Source organism: Aythya ferina (assembly GCF_964211825.1).
Source record: "Aythya ferina genome assembly, chromosome: 12".
NCBI classification, from domain to species: Eukaryota; Metazoa; Chordata; class Aves; order Anseriformes; family Anatidae; genus Aythya; species Aythya ferina.
Genome location: NC_140308.1, coordinates 7,241,494 through 7,261,264, shown reverse-complemented (window position 1 = coordinate 7,261,264; position 19,771 = coordinate 7,241,494). Strand labels below are relative to the sequence as shown.

The window sequence follows — 19,771 nt, the reverse complement described above, 5'->3', positions numbered from 1 at the left end:
GTGGAAGGCAAATAGTTAAGTGGTATAAATCTCTTAGCAGCACTAAAGGTAGGTCCTGTATTGTGGTGCTTCTCATAATTGTAATATTCAAATTGGTGGATTAGAACCTCAAAATTCCCACTTTTATCAGGAACCTTGATGCAGTGAGGTTGATGGAAGCGATATCACCAGATGCAAGTATGCAAATAGGAAGGGTATAACAATCTCAGGCCTTTATGGTAGTTTTCCCAGCTGTTTCAGAACGCTGATTCACAACAAAGGCATGTATGGAGGAACACCAAGGGAAGGAAAGAAATAAGATACAGCTATCAAAGTAGAGAATGAACCCTGATAAAAACATTAGATGAACTGAGATACAGAAAGATTTAAAGAACTCAAAACACACACACACACTAAAAAGTGAAGAGTACTTTTTAGTATTTTTGTCAATACTTGGGTTTGGTAAAAATTCTTGTTCTGTCCATTTGGTCCTTTTCCATACGAGATTTTAAAGAGACATTTCTTATTGGCAGTAAGTCATTAACATCATTCTAATCACTCTCATCTAATGCTAAGGATTTTTTCCTTACTCCAAAGTGATAGTAAGTCCCATTCCACCAAACTGAAATACTTTAAAATTTGAAAGGACAGACTTACAAAATTTCCAGGGAAGACTTATACTACAACCCCCAAATAACATTTGCATCATTTCTTTCTTAATTATGCTTAACTTAAACAAATATCCTTGTTTCTATAAGCGTATGTCTACCACACAGAAGTCTGAATATGATGTTTATTAGAAGTACAATTCCAGTTATTAAAATAAACAGTTATTTTCTGTGGTGTCCCTCAAAGACAGCTGGAAGCATTCGCTACCAAATCCATTATATCCTCAACAGGTTTTATTTTTTCTTAACCATTGCTTTTAACTCAAATAGAACCACTAATCTGCATGTATTAATCCCAATGTTAAAATTCATCGCTCTGCAATGTGAGGAATACACAGATTGGCAGAAAAAAAATGCATTTTGGCCAGATAGCAAGTATGGCAAAACCCTGGAATTATTGTTATCCAGCCTTCCTAACCACTTGGGTGGAAAGGATTCTTGAGTGGCCATGCTGAGTTGACATCGGCATTTCCAAAGGCAGGGAAACCCACAGAAAAATAAGGAGTAAAGCAGCTTTGGAACAGAGTGGGTTAGATCACAACTTGATTAGAATACCAGAGCAATCCCAAGGAAAATTTAGAGCTGAAAGTTTACTTCATAAGAACCCCTTCAGAAAGTACAACACCATGCATATAACAAAGTAGGAATTATTTTCACGTTTTGCACATAAGCACTTTATATACATCTACCTTACTTACCTTGTGCTGAGAGTGGTATTTCAGACATACTCCAGGCCTTTGAGACATAAGGCTGTGGCAATCTTTAGAACAGCTGTCATGAAACACTTACCAAAACAAGTGTCCTGACACAGAACTTCTTTATGTATTGTTTCAAACAGTATCATCAGATGTGCCCTTACTGAGGCATGCAGGGCTTTATACGGAACTGGTATCTTCTGCTGAAAAGCATTAAGCAGGTGTTCCCTGCTAGCAAAATAGGAGAGTAAGAGCATGAGCTTTTAGGGTAAAAAAAATAAATATATATATATATATACACCTAACCAAATGCAAGTTTTATACAAGGACAGACTTACATGAAAGGAATTCTTGTACAGTTTCCACACTGTGCTAACTAGGTTAACTGAAAGGTATGTTAAAATGATTTCAGTGTAACTTAAGTCAACCAAAACTAACAGTATTAGTTCTCAAGCAGTCACTCAAGCATACATGCAAACCAGCCTGTAAACAGTAGTTTTTTTCTGATTCAAGCAGAAAGCATGTTGCTTTGTAGATGAGACAGTCAAATACAACAGTATGTACGATATACACAGTAACAATTAGGGAAAAAAATAAAATAAAATAAAAATAAATAATAATAATAATAAAGAAGAACAGATCAGCTTTCAGTAATAGTCTCATACGCCTTTAAAGAGTTTCTCAGTGTAGTGACTGGTTTCCCTCCCTGAAGGTTGCTGAAGTTCTGATCGTAAGACAACCTTTCCCAATGTGACCCAGAGAACTGATTTGAACCTCGTTTGTGTAAATCATAGAAACAAGGACATGAGTTTCCTGACTGCAGGCTGACATGGTCTCCACTCTGAATTTTTCCAAAACACTTTTTAACTATAAAATTAGCAATCTCTTCTCTCCTGACATCCTGTTGAACATCTGTTTTCAAGTCTGGACAAAGGCTGTCAAGTCCCAGTTCATTTGCTTTGGGGCTGTTCTTGTCCAGTCTCTCCACATAGGATGAATAACCTTCACTCAACTACAAAACACATGCCAGAGACACCTTTGATTTCACAGTACATCTGAAAATTTCCATTTTATGGATAAGAGGCCTCGAATTTATAGTATAATTTTTTTTTTTTTGCCTCAGGAAGATCTTGTTCTGCCACGGTTTTGACTATGAGACAAGTCCCATTACCAAGAAGATGGATTTTCCAGCCAGTCACATAAGAAATGGGGACAGCACCCTAGTGAATAACTTGACTGATCTGGTACTTGTCCCATGTCAAGAATGCAAGGAAGGGTGAGTGTGCAGTATCCTTGGGAAGCTTGAGCCTGAGAGCACTTTCATCCAGTGCTTTAGATATTTCTAGGCATGTGAGCTGACGTGGCAAAGGGGAGGACTGGTTAATTGTGTTTGATATCGACTTATTATTCCATCACAAGAAAGTGAATGCTCCCTATGCAACTCACAGTTTTCTTGTATTGTTTTCCCTTTTTTTTTTTTTTTATTTTATTTTTATTTTTTTTTTCCCCTGTGTTGAAAATACTAATCTATTTTATCTGTCTTTGGACAAAAGAAATTCTGCTCTTTGTCACCCATCTCTGTACCTCTAGTTCTATTTTAGCCTTTCTGAGATGCGTAAGCAGTACCACGAAGTGTATTCAAAATGGAAACATACATTTTCCACTAATCAGCTGGAGGGTGTTTTTTTCTTGGCTGAAAACTCACAGAGGTGGAATAGAAGACAAACAGTCTGTTTCATTTAAATACTTTAAGTGGGGTAGATTTTGATCAACATTTTGAAAACATGTTTCCTAAGCTTTAAGAAAGCTGCTAAGAACCCTTGAACTGCATTACCTTGAGAAAATCGGGCATCTCTACAGGATCAGACTGTAAAATGTTATCTACACCCAGCTCCAATGACCCTTTTATTGCACTGCCTTTAGATTTAGTAGAAAACAAAATAGAACCCTGGAGGGTTAATATTTTCAAAACCAGCCCTAGTTGAAGACAATCAGTGCAGCTTTTGATAAAACTGATCAAAGGGCACTTCTTGACAGCTTGGAAACCTGAAATTCTATTACTTGCCCTCTTTTAGTTTTGCTCCTTCTTCTCAGAAGACCACTGTTTGTTTTGCATAGTAGGAAACATTATTCCTCTGTTGTTTGACTTTTGCACAAGGGCCCTCATTTCATTACACCAGAGGAAAAGTAGTGTGAGATTAGAAAGAGGTTCTTTGTGCTCTGCTATATTAAAACCTTTTTTTCAATTTATCTTTCTTTTCTTTCTCTCTCTTTTACCTCTTGGCCACAATTTACACATCAGCATCTTCTGCTATTGTCTTTATATTGGATGAGAATCCCCTTGAAATATTCCTACAGAGTTGCTATTTCTCCTCTTTTCATTGAAATTGAAAAGTGTTTAAGATAATGTAATTGGCATTAGACTTAAAAAGAAAAAAAAAAAAAAAAAAGGAATGGGGTGAATTGCTATGATCCTCTCAAGGATAGTTTGTGTTGAGGCTGCAAGGCCAGTGTAAGAGGGCAAAATCATGATACCTTTTAAACCCTGGTGCTGATCAAGGGATATATAGATCCCCCATTGACAAGTAATTAGGGGCACCTTAAAACTGCTTTCCTTTACACTGAGTACAAAAGCTGCAGGGCATACATCTCAGCTCCATACCTTTTCACAGGAGAGGACATCTCATCTGGCCATTTAACCCTTTACAAAGGCTGACTGGAATTTAATCTCTCTTTCATAATCGTTAATTAGTCACCTCTCTCAGCACCTTAACATTTTTCATTCATACCATTTGGAATCAGGACACTTCGCAGAGAATGGCACACAAATTAAACTAAGCATTTAGTCAGTAACAGTCTGCAGTCAGTTTGAAAAGCCTTTCGGGCACAATGTCTGCTCTCTTACACTGGTGGAAAACTACAGGAAGTCTAAAGATCTCAGTATCTAACCTTCCTCCTTATTCAAGAATGCTGCAGCTGTAAAACACAATTCAGTCCTCATAATTCCTTTGAACCAAACATTGACATAACTAATAGAGAAACGCTTAACTGAGAGACCAGCTAACAGTGATAATTTCTATGCTATCAAATCCTTATATTAGTTATCACCCTCAGTTAAGTTTAGAATTGCTTTTTAAGCTTCTCTATTTAAGCTCATAGCTTTAAAATGCAAGTCGCTGCATTCTCAATTCGTTGCTGCTTATTGAACATTTGGGGCATAAAGAAGCAGCATTGTTTCCTAATTTGAGTTTAGAATAGGGAGCAAAAATAAAATCTTACAATTCACCACAGATGTTCACAGTGGGGACCTCAGCAAGCCATTAAGACCTTCCTGCTCCTCAGTTTCCCCAGTCATATAATGGAGTTGAAAATATTACCTTACTTACCTGGGATACTGCATATAAACCAGCTGGTGTTTGGTAGGGGGTTTCAAGAGAATATTTTCCAAATGCCAAACATCATAATTCCCTGGGTAAAAAATCTGTGAAAGCTCTTAAAGTAACACCCTGCCTTTGAACACATTTACAGAGGACTTGAGTGGGTGCATTTCCTATTCAAATGTTGTTTATTTTTTTATTTTTGTCTAGTAGATGTTTCTGCTTACACTCCAAAAGGATGCAAGTCACAGTTTCAGCAGTGACTTTGGGAAAAAACATTAGTGTCAGTGGCAACCCTGAAAAAAATGTCCTCCCTTTCATGGGAAAAGGACAAGTCTTCCTAGGAGGCAGAGTGTTCTCCACAGGGCCGAGGATTCAGATAACTGTGTAAGGCCTCATTTTCATTTTTCTTAAAAAATGAACCAAAAGAAAAGAAAAAAAGTCCTCCAATGTTTTTAAATGATTGATTTTTCCCATTGGAACTGACATTTTTCATTAAAAATGCTTTTTGGCAGAACTGTATCTTTCAATTGGAAAGCTTTCCACATGAAAAATTTCAGACAACTGTACTGTAACAAATGCAGCAGCAGTGTCTGATACAGGGCAATTTCATAACTAACAATACAGAGAGCTTGGTTTTCTAACAACAGAGTATTCAATTTTATATAATGCTCATGATTAAGCTGTGTGGCTTCAGTGTGCCCACTCACTGTACACAATACCCGAAGAAATGACATTCTTAGTAGATAATGAACTTGCTCTTCTGCTAATGTGTCAGGAACAGCCAAAAAGGGCCATTACAAACCAGGGCTAAACTTGTAGTTGAGTTTAGCCCTAACATTAGACCTTCTGTATATTTGCTGCAGCTGAAGTACATGATCTAAGGAAGGTGCTCTAGACCTGAAAAGGACTTGAATCTAAATGCATGACAGTAGATCCAGGTTCTATCCCTGCATGATGGAAAACAATGCAGTGTAGCAGGGCACCAAGCAACTTAACTCCAAGGCTTTTAGGCCATTCCCACCAATTCCTTCCCAATAATTCTGTGGAGTCACTGAAGATCAACCCACTGCTATTGGTGGGTCCTGGATCAAACTCTGAGTGACATTCCTTTTCAAGGTGGTTGTCATTTCAAGTCAATTAATTTCCAAAATGAATGGATTTAGACGTAATTTCCCTCTTTTCTGCCTTGCTCTTAAAATAAAGTAATCCTATGGACCTGGGTGTTTTTATTTCCTACCAGAATCACCACAATGGATTAGACTCTATTTGCTTTCTACTGTACATGGCATTTGAACAAATCCCATCTAAATTCCTTTCTTGCTTTAATAGTGACTTTGGCAATTAGATTTATAGGCCATCTCTGCTCTGGCATTTAAAGTCCTTTAGTACAAAAAAAAACCACTACTTCTTATGAAGAAATCTTCCCTCTTTTTTATCATTCAATAATCTTAATGACATAATGCAAAAATGTTTATTCAAAAAGTAACATTTCATTCTGCAGAAAACAGCGAGAAAGCACTTTCATTATATACAAGTCAACATACTTTTAATGTTGTTCTTAAAAGCTAGCTGTTTCCTCATTTTTCACACACATCTTCATACATCTTGTAGGCTATAAATTATTCTAATTATTGTATTTACTACAAACATATATTACTACACATGCATTCACTGATGACTAAACTTAAGAAGTAAGAACTTAAATTTACCTGTTACAATTTTCCAGGAGACTCAAGATATTTTCAGTTTATCTTTATGAGCAAGAACAAACAGTTCTTCCACTTTATTTATTTATTTATTTATTTATTGGCCTGCAACATCCTCCTAACAGTATCTCTGTCTTACCAGCTGTCAATCTCATTCCAAACTCTGTATGTGTAGTGGTCTTTGCTGCTGGTAAAAAAACAAGCCTCCTCCCCAGCTCCCCTAGTGTTGTTGCCCTTTTGCACTAGCCTTTTTCATGCTTGCTCCTTATTGCCCTTCCTTCAACCTCTGTAATTTAGAAGACTATTTCTAAGTGGCAGTGCCATTTTAGTGTAATCATTGGTTTAATCCCTTTAAAAGTCTGTGATCTCTTCACTGGATAGGTATTGAACATCTCCTTGAAAAAGTAAGATTTTTAGATCCACCTTCACTCTCTAATCTATAGCTATTAAAGACATTCAATGCTTTTCTTTTAGCCTCATGCTTTTCTCAGACCAGAAACTGATGGAAGTGGCCTATTCTATTTTTACTTCTCTCAGGCATTGACTTTTTATGATAATGTCAGCTCTCCTTGCTATATACCATAAGGCTGCACCTGTCACCCTGCTATAGCTCAATACCTCCTTTTAAGTGTGGTCCAGACTATTTTTAACTGATATAAACCAACATAGCTCCATTGAAGATGAGTTCATGAACTGGGGAGGTGTCTGCATCACTACTGTCAAAAGGACTTCAGGTGGTCAAGGCTTGGGCAAAAAAATATAGTATATGTAGGTGATCTTTTAGGTATTTTTACGATCTGAAGCTAAAATCTGAATTTCTGAGCTAAAATACTAAACACTTTCCTGTGTGTCCATACTCAGCAGAAATTGAGATGCAGAGCCATGAGCAGAGACATAGAAACATAGAAACATAGAATGGTTTGGGTTGGAAGGAACCTTAAAGATCATCTAGTCCAACCACCCTGACACAGGGTGATTCATTAGATCAGCTTGCTCAAAGCCTCACCCAGCCTGCCCTTGAATCACTTTCAGGGATGTAGGATGTAATTGTTCTGTGCAGCCCTACCTGCACCCAACACACCAGATGCTGCTGTCTGGTAGAGCCAGTCTGCCTGTACACAGCTCTACAGACAGAGCTGCCTCCTTCCCTGCCAGCCACTGCATGCACTCTGAAGACACTGTCCTCCCTCTGCTGCTCCAGCTTGGGCCACACTGCCCACAGTGAGCTCTGCAGAGCTGCAGCTAGGAAGTTATTACTGCAGAGCTGCCATCTACATCATCCACAATATAAATCCCAAAGTGAATTTAGGAATATATGCTCAACTCCATCATCTTTCAGTTGCATCCAGTGTGCCATACTTTGTCTCCCAAAAGCTTTTGGGAGAAGCAATAGCTGAAGAGGGAATGGACTGCTTTGTTGTTTACCTCTGCAAAAAGTCCTCATGATCTTCTTTTGCCAACAGCTACAGGTTAGATCGATTTCTGGAGTCACAATTTGGTATGATTTAGTGTGCTTGACAATTGAAATGCAACCTTTAAAATACATATTTACTCTGAAAATGTAGTCATCGATTATGACCTTCACACCAGAAAATGAAAGTAGTTGCAATCAAGGAACCTGAATGTGTAAAATAAGTAAAAAATTTAGTTGTCACAGAAATACTGGAAAAGCACTCAAAAATGCTCGGACATTTGTGACTTCATTACTCACTGAAATATTTGAGACAAATTGTCAGAGCCAGAAGTAAATTGTCATTTAAAATACCAAATGGAAGCTTCCTGGAATGGCTGTTTAACATATAAAAGTTTTTTTGTAACTTCTTGGCAGTGTTTAAACATGAATGGTGACAATAAGGCAAGACTTGGCTGAAGACACCCACTGAGAGCCCTTAATGGGAAGGACTACAATGTCTTCAAGCTTGTCAGCAGCCACAGGGAATTTTTCCCACCTCTCAGTGCTACCCCACCCATGGCCCCATTGAGGCTTTAGCCCTCCTCGGGGTCTCTCTCTTCAAGAATGCACTATGTCTCAGTTACACTTGGGAAGCTGGGTCCTCAGATGGTGTTTTCAACCACCTCAAATACCTTTTACTTCACTTATATTTAAATAAGCAACCAAAGAGATTACTTGTGACAGGAAGTAAGAAAGACTTAGAAAAGGTGTGCTGAAACTGACTTTCAGAGGCCATTTTTGGTTAAGCCATGCTTTTTGGTTGTTTGAACTCACTTTCAGTGAACGCACAGAGTGCATGAGATTTACTTAACAATGGTACTAACAAAACATGATAATATAATCAGTTACAATGTTCACATTCCCCCAAAGAAAAACCTAGAACACACATCTGATTACAGTATATGGAATGCTAGATGATTTGTTACATTACCAGTCTAAATGCAGAATTTGTACCATGTGCTTAATATAATCAGACCCACATTGTCCCATTTTACTGACATTAAATTCTGTTCTATACTGCCAGGCACATTTATTTTAGCATAGCATTTGCATGACATGATATTATATCCAGTAAATAAAAGCAGTACCTGCAAAGGCAGCACTAATTGGCTTTGCCAGAAAAATTCCTTTGTTGAGAGGGGCCAGTGCAGTTTTCTGCCAGGTTAGTGGGCTGAGATGGCTCACTGAAATATTAGACAAATACCAGAGTTAGAGCACAATTAATACTTTTAGTAACAGCCACCTAACATATTAGCCCAATTATTAGAAATTAAATTAATTAAATTAGAAATAAAAATTGCGTATTTTTTCCCTCAACTTCTCCCATCATTAAATGCCTTTGATTGAGTCACTTTAACCGTATTACCCCTCAAGTTTCTTCTCTGTTTAGTATTAGTGAGCACCTAGTGAATCACAGGAACCTAAACCAGGCATCCAAAAGCCCATAAAATCTTGTTTGCCGATATAACCCAATGATGTCTTTTTTCGCTGTTATAAATTCAAAGACTTTACATAAATTACTTCCAATGTAGATCTTCATGAGATAAAAATGAGGTCAGAAGTAAATAGTTAATCAATCCTTTATAGATCCAGTTCCAGATATTCACAACAAGCTATTTATAGATATCAAAATACAAAATATGATGGAAAATAGACTGGTATGTCTACAGGGTGCTCATAGATATTTCAAACAAAAAAGGGTAAAAGTGATTATGCCAAATGACTTAATTTGATCATTAATTTTGGTTCAATTCCTCTCACAAATCATAAGGACTTTGCTGGATAATTTTTCTAAGTAAAATGAATTACTGGCATGACATAGTCCTTCCATGACATTTGCTAATACATTTCTCTGTCAAACTGTGAAGTTAAGTGTTTTCATTGTTGAGCTAAAGAGGCTTAACATTAAAAACTTATGGAAATGGCCTTAATACTGAGATTTACTTCTAGAATACTTTTGAAATGTAATATCCCCAGGTACTTTATAAAAAAAGCTAGACTCCATTTTCAATGGCATTTGCTGAGTTTTTATCTGTATTCATAATCCAGAATGTGCCTTTATAAATAATGAATCAATCAGCATCTGCTATGCTCACAAAACAGCTGTACCTCAACATTTACTGTTGGCCTGATTCTGCACCTCTGAGGTGGCTGAGAACTTTGCTTCTAACTTCTGTCAGAAGACAGTAAAGCATACAGCAGCAGTCCTCATCACAGTCTTAGGGTGTGCGTGTACAGGTACATACACTAGTAATCTGACCAAGCCAATGGAATCCCTTTTCTGGCTGGTACCAAAATGCAAATATCATTTGAAAAGGTACATTTTAGGCTGCCACTCCAGGAGTATAATTATAAATATCATAGAAATGAGAAGAGGATTAATGTCAGTTTGAGACCTCACATTATGACCTCAAACTCTCCTTCCCCAGGCTTTGCCACCCAAGGGCAATATAATGTTATCCATGTGGTACTGTTGCCCCCCACTGTTGGAAGGTATGGTTTCCAGAGACTCAATTCTTTGAGGCCTTCATGTTCAGCATGAACATTAATCATACATCTATTTTGCCCTGACCCATTTGCAATTGATGGAATGCAGCTGAATTTAGCAAAGCACAGCTATCAAATTACCATGACCCAATAAACACTGATAAAATGTCCTGTATCAAATCTTACCTCTTTCAAATCTGTCTTTGATGCCTTTTCAGCCTCATACATTAATTTATACATTCTGCCTTTACACTCCAAATGAATTTAAACATCCTATAAAATACAAATGGTTATTACAGTCTGCTGTTAAAAGAAAAAGGAAAACATGGTGGAAACCTTGAGTGCATTTGATTAGCTGATACATTAGAAAACAACACGCGTTGGACTGGCCAACTATGCTGGGCATCTAAAGGCCTAAAGAAAGCCACGTGTACACTAGTTTCTCTTCAAAAGTGCTGTACATGTTTGTGTAACAGCATGTACAGTTGTAGGTTCAGAGATGTAAGGCCCCCAGATGTCAGCTCTCTGATGAGCTCTCTGGCTCATCAGTGCCTAAACCAATCTTGAAGGAGTTTTTTACAAATAAGATAACAAAACCTGAAAAAAAAATGAGAGCAGACAGCAACTAGTTTATTGCCATTTTACCCATAGTTACAGTTTTCTTAATTTAAGTTCTGTCACCCTCAAGTGATGTTCCAACCAATGCCTACCATACTGTCATCACTCTTATTCAAAGTTTTTTAACCTGTTTTTGCAAAATTCATAGAATTTCCTGTTGAGAAAATGCTTGCACTGCATTGACCTGGTTATAAGATATACTGTGTCCTGGTGAGCCATAAAACACCCCATTGTCATCTCTCATAGGACTCTTTAATACAAAATATAGAAGTCTAGGATTTTGATTGATAGACTGAATATACTGTGGCTGATTTTATATAAGTAAGAAAAAACAAAGTTTTTTAACTCTTTATATAATTCAGATACTTTTGGTAAATTAAAGCCCCAGCTAGCATGAAGTTCTCTCTCAGTGTCACCTGCAAAAGCCTTATTCTGGGCTACATTAGGAACTAATTCTTAGATTTGACTCACATTTACTTTTATCACAATGTAATCTTGCCACTTGTCTATTTATTATTGTCCAAAATCTTACACTTTAATAGTGAACAAAAGTAATCTTATGTTTTAAATGTCTCCAATTTCAATAAAAATTGCTACTTTCCTTTCATCACTTACTCAGCAACAGCTAATACACATATACAAATTTTATACAGGCAAGAGCATTGGAACTAAAACTACTGCAAAGGCATCTCACATTTCTTATAGTTATGCCCCTCATTTTGCTAGTTAGTCACATATTTAATGGCAGCAGAGATCTCTTCAGAATTGGCTTTGCTTATTTTGCTTTGTGCAAGATACTGCATGATCATTATTCAGGGTTGTAAATAATTCCTAATTACATCTCAAGGGGTCCATTTTGCCTACCTAATTCTTGAAGAAACTACTCTCTTCTGTTTATACAAGCTTGGGCCATATATTTAAGCTGTAATGGTACAAACATTTACCTGCACAGTAACATGTCATAGTGGGACTACTCCCATTTTTGCATGACCCACCTGCACCAGCATACAGGGAATGAGAGTATGAGTATGAAGGTTTCTGTCTTTTACAAAGAAAGAAAAAAAAAAAAAAAAAAAAAAAAAAGTAGTCTAAACATGATTCTGTTCTGCCTTGAGCACACAGTACTCACAACCAAGAACATGTGGTTAATGAACAAAAGCCTTTTACTTTTTTTCCTTTAACTCAGGCTGTCACTATCTGCATGTTTATTTGCCAGATGCATCCCAGCTGCTAATTAAGCTTGAACGAATTAAGGTGAATTGAATCTTGCCTGAGCATCTGCTGTTCTCCTATTAGCGTAGAAGGCAATGAAAAGAAGATGATACTACATCTTCAAAAACACCGTTTATAGTTAGAAATATTTCTTGCAATACACTAATACAGATTTTTTTCTTATAACAAATACCTAGTAACAACACAATGTCTTGCAGCATGTGCCAATGGGTTGACTTGTTTTAGCAGTTTCCTGGTAGATTTTCATCATATGCAAAACTAGAACTAAAATTTTAAATTAATTTCAAAGAAGAAGGAACAGATGAGTGGCTTGGTCAGGAGTGACAGAGGTATAGTTTCAATTCCTCTGCTTTTGCCAATACTCTAACAAATGAAAAATTTGAAGTAGTGCTAGGCAGTATTCTGCGGGACCTTCTTTCCTAGAGAAAGAAAACAGCTTTCACAGCACCTCTGTGAAAACAGTCCACTGTGTAGTCTATTTGAGTTTTCTGCAGTCTTCAAAGGTTCATCCTCATGATGCAGAAAAAAGCTTGGTGAGGTGATGGTTTTTTTCAGCAAAATGATATCCATCAGATGAGATAACGATCTAAATGGAAATAAAGAAGGAAGACATCTTCATGGCAATATCCAGTCAGAGTGGGGATTCATTTAATTTACAGTTTGGAACATAAATACCTTTATTACATTTCTCTTTGGTCTAGATTCATTTCAACCTATGGAAAAGAGTGCGAAAAACTTACACAATTCATATCTAGGAAGAGAAAAATTGGGTGAGTCCTGTTGTCTATATCTATATCGTTGCTTAGATAATAAAATAGATATCATTGTGAATTATGCTACAGAGATACTGCCAGAGTGGCATGGAAGTTAGAAAAGACCATCTCATCACCCTTCTGTAGATTATTCCTTTATGCAGTACAGTATCAGTACTGAGGTTTTCCTTTATGTTTAACAAATACCTATCCTGTGATACTTTTGTAATACGCAACCAAAGGAAAAACAAAACAAAACATAAAATAGAAGGTAGGACAAGATGCTTGACTAAGTCTACCTGTGCCAAATACAGTTACTGCTTAAGAAGCTTAAGAGTTTTGCCCCCTGTAAAACCACCGTTAATATAGTATTAAAAATGATAATAAAAATTAAAAACAGTTATGAAAGAAAAGCAAAAAGTGAGTCATTTTGATCTTAGAGACACTTTTAGGTTATTTTAGATGCACAGAAAATCTTCATAAAAGAAATATAAAAATGATTAAAACTCTGTGCCTTGTGAAGGTGCAGACTCTGCTTTTACACAATTTGCAGCAAGTCTTTAGAGTGATAAAATCTTGAATATTAGATGTGCATCCCTTAGGGCTTTCATTTCATTTTTATACTGAAAAAAGGCTAATGCAAGTTCATAGTAATCAAAAATAGTGATAATTGCTACTACTAAAATTCTCTGTAAAAAGTTTGTGCTGTCTTATCGAAAAGCAAGTGAAAATTAACCAAAGCTGTCCAAGTTAACAAATTTACTTATTGCACAAGAGACAATTGGAATGTGAAATTTATAAATGTAAATGTCTAGAATTTAGAAATACTGTTTCTCATTTGTAAGCATGATAAATTTAAGTTCTGTAAATGGTGTATTTTGGCAATTAAAACTAAGGGTATTCAATGGTAAAACTGCTGAAATAATGTTACTTGCTACATGCCTTCCCATAGGAATGTACTGTTGAAAGAAAATCTAATGGACTTTCTACCCAATAATGAATGTTCCTTTGCTAAAGACAAATGAGAGTCTAGGACCACTTCCTGACTAAATATGATTAAGTATTAATGCCAATTGAGTTAAAAAACGAAACAAACACAAGAGCTATTGATCCAAAATTGGACAAATGTATTTGTTTTATTAAAGTTAACTGAATTTTGCCAGTTCATAATGGTAAATTGAGCACCATGAGAAGAGTAGTTAATGATAAGACTCTGGAGATCTTAATGATGCTTGGCTTGTCATGAGCATTACCTGAAACACATTTAACTATTTGGGTAAATTAATCTTCATCGCTAAGTTCTGTCTAGGTAAAATAAACCAGGGAAATGGCTCTAATATGCAAAGTGAGTGAATCTTAAATATACACTGCAGGACTTAAATATTTCACCCATATTTAAATGAAATCTGAATATTTCATCAAATCTGAACATTCTTTTTTTTTTTTTCATCAGATATAAAACAGTAAAAAGTTTATTGTTTTTCCTTTTTCACTGGCACATCATGAGTTTAAGTAAGCATGAAAAAGAATATCAAGTGGAAAATTATTGCCATTTTTTTGTTGAGTCAAGGTTCATATACTCTTCTTCATAATTTATTTTTAAAGTGTATCCAGAACAAATCTGACCCTTTTCAGCTAAGCCATGCAGTATTCCCAAAAAAAGCCTTAAATATCATTTTTTGGGGGAATATTTGTGTTGAACAACAAAAAATGATGAAGCCAATAACAGCAAGAAATTATTGTGACAATCAGGAGACAACAGTTTCAGATCCAGAGGACTAGTTGCAAATAAACAACACAACACATTTTGGATGTTAAATTTCAAAAATTAAATTATTCATTAATTCTTGAATAATTCATAAATCATAGTTCATAAACACGATGAATAATAATTATACATAAAACATGCAGGAAAAGAGATTGCAATTGATATTGAAGAGATAACAATTGATATTGAGTTGATAAGAAATGAGAAATACTCAATACATCCTTCCTTACTGAGCCGCTAATCTCTAAATTACATTTGATACTTACACTGCATCATTTCCATAAGAAGACACAAATTCTTCATACCTGCCTTCTCATGGATCGGAACTGTTTAATAGAAGACTTTTTTTGTATAAATTTAAAGCTATGAAAGAAAGAATTTAGGCCTGAAGTAAATGCGTTCATTCTCCCTTGTAACAGGCCTTAAATGTAATCAAAGTTCCAGTTGATTTTAAGAAATATGTGCATGGTTTAGTGATGGGAAAACTGTTCATCACCACCATTGCCAAAGATGTTCACAGTGGTTTATTTATGTCTATGGGCATTCTTTTCAACACCCACCTGTGTTGCTCAGGTCCAAGTTGCTAATGGACTCAGTAATACCAATATGCTCCATCTCAGGAGTTTCCCAACCTTCATCGCTAATAATAGCTAGTGGTCTTCAATTACATAGATTGGCACTTCATATAGAAGTGCCAATAAGGAGAAAGCTATTAGTTTGAAACACAATTTCCCATAAGCATCCTACAATGCTAGGTATTATATTATTACCCTGTTTCTTCATTTAAACATGAATTTTGCAGATGAAAAAAAGGAAGTGTAACATTCATGGACCAATTTGCTCTGTGGCTTTGCAGGTACAATTGCTAATTGAGTTCTACACAAATAAGTTCATCTAAAAATGAAGGCCTATGGTAGTTTTTTTGTTTAACTAATAATGGCAGCTTGGAAAACAAACAAGCTCTCATTTCCAAATCATAGAAGTTACTTTTTTTATTTAACCATTCAGTAAAAAATAATGTTATTGATCTCTATATTGGTAAAAAAAAATGAAAAGCAGTAACAATCAAAAATACATATGAGCATGCATAGGCATTTTATTTAGAGATGAGAAATTCTTATTTTATTTTTTCTTGTTAAATTTCAATGTATCTGTGAATATGTCAAGATGACAGAATCTCATTTAAAAGCTGTGAAGACAGCTGACAGAAAGTGTATTAAAAATTAGATTTTGAATTCAAAGAATGAAAGCTTTAAATCACTACAGGCATGTCTGTAGGACAAGATTGATACCAGATGCTATTTAGTACATGTTATTAACAAACCATTCAAGCCTTGAAGGGACCTTGTCACTACATAACTTCTGTCTATGTAAATAAGATTGAAGCAAGGATTTATATTGCTAGTGATATCAAGCATCCAGTACATCAAAGAAACAGGACAGAAAGTACTGCTCAAGTTAAAGAAAGTACTAGAGAATACTAAAATCTATGACTTTCTCCTGACTTTGCTTACACACATAAATCACTCGACAGTGCCACACAAAATCTATTCCATGGAAGCACTGCCTTGCAAAGCAAGAACAAACACTTACAACTGTTTCTGTGCTAAGAAAAAAAAAAAAAATAAAAAAAAATACTGTTGTATTATTACAATGCAACACTTATTAATGCAGATTCAGTTAAATCGTTAACTGAAAATATATACACTATAGAACTTGTCAAAAATTCCTTCTTTTCTCTCTGACTTTCAAAGGTCTTCTTGTTAATGCTTTTCACTAAATACGCAGTAACATTGTGTTTCCAAATACTCGGTGCTTTGGGGAATATTTTGATAGCAGTCTAAGAGGCTAAATTCTGGTCTTCCCTGAAAATCTGGTCCATAACCTCCACTGGCATATTTATACTATGCTAATTTGACACTTTTCCCTTTTCTTGTGGTCTAATTTATCAAAACCAATTTTCCCTTGCTTCCTACCTTAGTCATCATATGCATACGTATACACAAGTCACTTCAAAGTGATTGCATGTCCTACCAGAGGATGGTGATCTTTTATAGTGATTCCATAGATATTTTCTTGGATTCATAATTTTTAAAAGTGAGGAAACCACTTGGAAGTCAGTCTGACCTTCTGTCTCAACCCTTTTTGAATTAAAATGTTTTCTGAAACATCCAGTGTTGATCTCAAGACTCACTGGAAGAGAATGCACCGCATCTCTACACAAATTTATGAATGGTTATCAACAGTATAACTGTTTTTATCTCTGTTTTGGCCTGGTTTTCCTCATATAAAATTTTAAGCACTACGTAAATTAATATTTGCTATAAAAACTTGAAGAATCCCAGTCATCGGGAGATTTTAAGAAGAATTTTGATGGGTTGGGATTTGATCTGTAAGGTCCCATGTGTTTTTTGTCTGGGATGCTGCTTTCCTTGTGCTGGCCTAAAGCCATGGCAATTGCAGTACCAGCAGATCATTCTCTGTAAGAAGAAACTTTAGAACCTGTCCTGAAAAATCCTGATATTTATCTTTGTTCATTATTAGGATACTTTACTGGGGTTTGTTTGTATTCCTTAAGTAGAATTGCAGTGGAGAAATGATGCACTTTGGAGCACATGAAAGTGATGGAAATCTCTGAAAGCAGATACCATGACTCCAGGCTATATTGCCTGTTCCAGATGACTTCTCACCTTGGTGACTCTCTATCAGTAATCAAGATGAGTTACACTGGAGTCATCCTGACCGAACAAGTGGGAGCCTGTTCTGGTACAAGCAGCAACAGAGTGACATGGATTCATCTGCAGGATTTCTTCATTTCATGGCTGAGCTCAAGGGTCCAATCTTGACTTCTGAGAGATGGATTAGAAAGGAGTCTGCAAAAGGATCAGTACTAAGGTTCACTCCTCCAAGCTTCTCATGCTTTTTAATGAGGTTATCTGGCCTATGTTAATTACTGCTGGAAATATTCAACATTTATCTGCCTACCCACATGACAAATAAGGATACAGTTATTTCATTGAAATTCAAAACTGCAAGAAACTCTGTTTGCTATCTCTTTGATGAATCCAGCCCAGAGACTTTACCTTAAGGTGATGCCTACAATGTGGATTTGGTGCAATTCTGGAACGTTTCACTTTTCTGTTCTACTATTATTATTTTATGTTAGCCTCCTACTGATCTGTCAATTTGGAATTACAATGTTACTGGATTTACACATATTATTGAAATATGGGGATTTATTCAGTGCTGTGTTAGAAAGGATGTCAAAATACAGGAAACTAACTTTACACTGCAGATGTGTATGTATATATATATATATATATATACAGACATCTACATATGACGTGTCTTTTTCTGGTTGCTTTTAAATTAATCATTTTCTCTTTGTAAGTCTATTCATTGTAACATCATCCCCTAATGTGTCTTACATTCTCATCCCAGGCTTTACTGAAATCTGTATAAATGCCCTTGATTTGAACAACATCCAGCAGATTTAAATTCTGCAATAAATTTCAAAAGGCAGAATTTTATTAGCACTTCAAGTTCTTGTGAATTACTGAGATTGCAGAATGCAACTGTATTTGATCTATTCAGCCCACAGGGCATATTTTCAGAGACTGTTGATAAATGCATTGAGGGGAAGAAGACATTTCTGTTTGTTTCCCAAGTACTGAAAATAATTTTGTTATATTTTACTTGGAACAGAAAGTGAATTCTAGTTTGATTTTTAGGACTGTCATAAAACAAAGATGACCTTTCTAAGAGCATCATTTTTTATAAAAACTTAACCTCTGAACACTCATTCAGAAGTGCTTCCCTCACCCTACTCTTGGTTATGAAATGGTTATACAGTTGTATGGATGGTTATAAATAATACTGACGGGGCTCTCTACCCTTTTTTCAGTTTCTAGGAGGACCATGGGCCTAAAATTGCAACCAGGTGTGTTCAGATTGCAGATGCATTTTCTTCTCATTGATATTCCTTTAGGGGCATGACTGGTTTGAGACAACACAATAGCCTTAACTTTTTCTCTTCATCTCAGGAGGTGAGGTATCTTGTCCTGGATAATTCACACACTGCTTTTAGTGGTGGAGTATAAAGTGACTTCTGTACACCACAGGCTTATTAAAAAACTGTCAAATTGTAGCATTTCTGGGGCATTCTGTCAGTACATAGATGCCCTGCTTACTTGAAGTACTGTTGCAACAAACAAATTTAAAGCATAAACCTAAATCTTATGAGTTGAGGTCAGCTCACATGATCCGTGCAAAAATTAGAATCACTGAAATGAAAATATATAAACACAAACCTCCTCCCTTCAGTGACTGTTATTAAGCAGAGATGTACAACCAAAGCCCTGTCATGTTAAGGTTGGATGCATGTTTCAACTAACTATTTCAGGCATTAAGTGATATATTTTACAACATATTGAATGATTGCTTTACTATGCTGGTAATACATATTTCACTGAAAAGGAGTAAATTCATTTTTGACCAAAGTAAATTCTAACCTTCTGAAATGAAAGTCTGATCTTTGAATTCTGTGGTCCCATTGATGGCACCTTCTTTGATAAGATAGTATGGTTATTATTATTTTCTACAGAACAATAAGAAACTCAATGACTGTGAAACTTTGAAAGCAAAGTGGAATCTAAATTATGTAACATCAACTTGAAATTGGCACACAGTGTTTTCTATATGATAGGGGACAATTAAATCAGAGATAATGGAAGGAATAAACTAATCCAAGCACAAATCACTAGAGAAATTACTGAAGAAATGTAGCATACCAAAACAGGTGAGGATGAGCAAATAAATATTATAACTTCAATTAAAAAATAGAGTATTTAATGGACTGGAAAGGGATGTGGGAATTATATTGGCTGATATATTTCAAACCACTGAATTAGATCTATAATATCTGTTTTGTCGCTGTATTTTAATGTCTGTGGTTGCTTGGAAGTCATCTTCTAGGAACATAAAAAAAAAAAAAAAGATGTCAGTATGCCAGTATGACTAAAATAGTGCTAGT

The 19,771-nt window shown here is 35.8% G+C and overlaps 1 long non-coding RNA gene across 1 annotated transcript in view; it reads right to left on the bottom strand.

Annotated features, from left to right (window-relative positions):
• Positions 1-12,300: 12,300 nt before the first annotated feature.
• Positions 12,301-19,771, bottom strand: part of LOC311443652 — a 40,489-nt gene continuing 33,018 nt past the window's right edge. Inside the window, exon 4 of the long non-coding RNA XR_014697382.1 lies at positions 12,301-12,805. This is a non-coding gene — a long non-coding RNA (uncharacterized lncRNA). The remainder of the gene's footprint in view (positions 12,806-19,771) is intronic.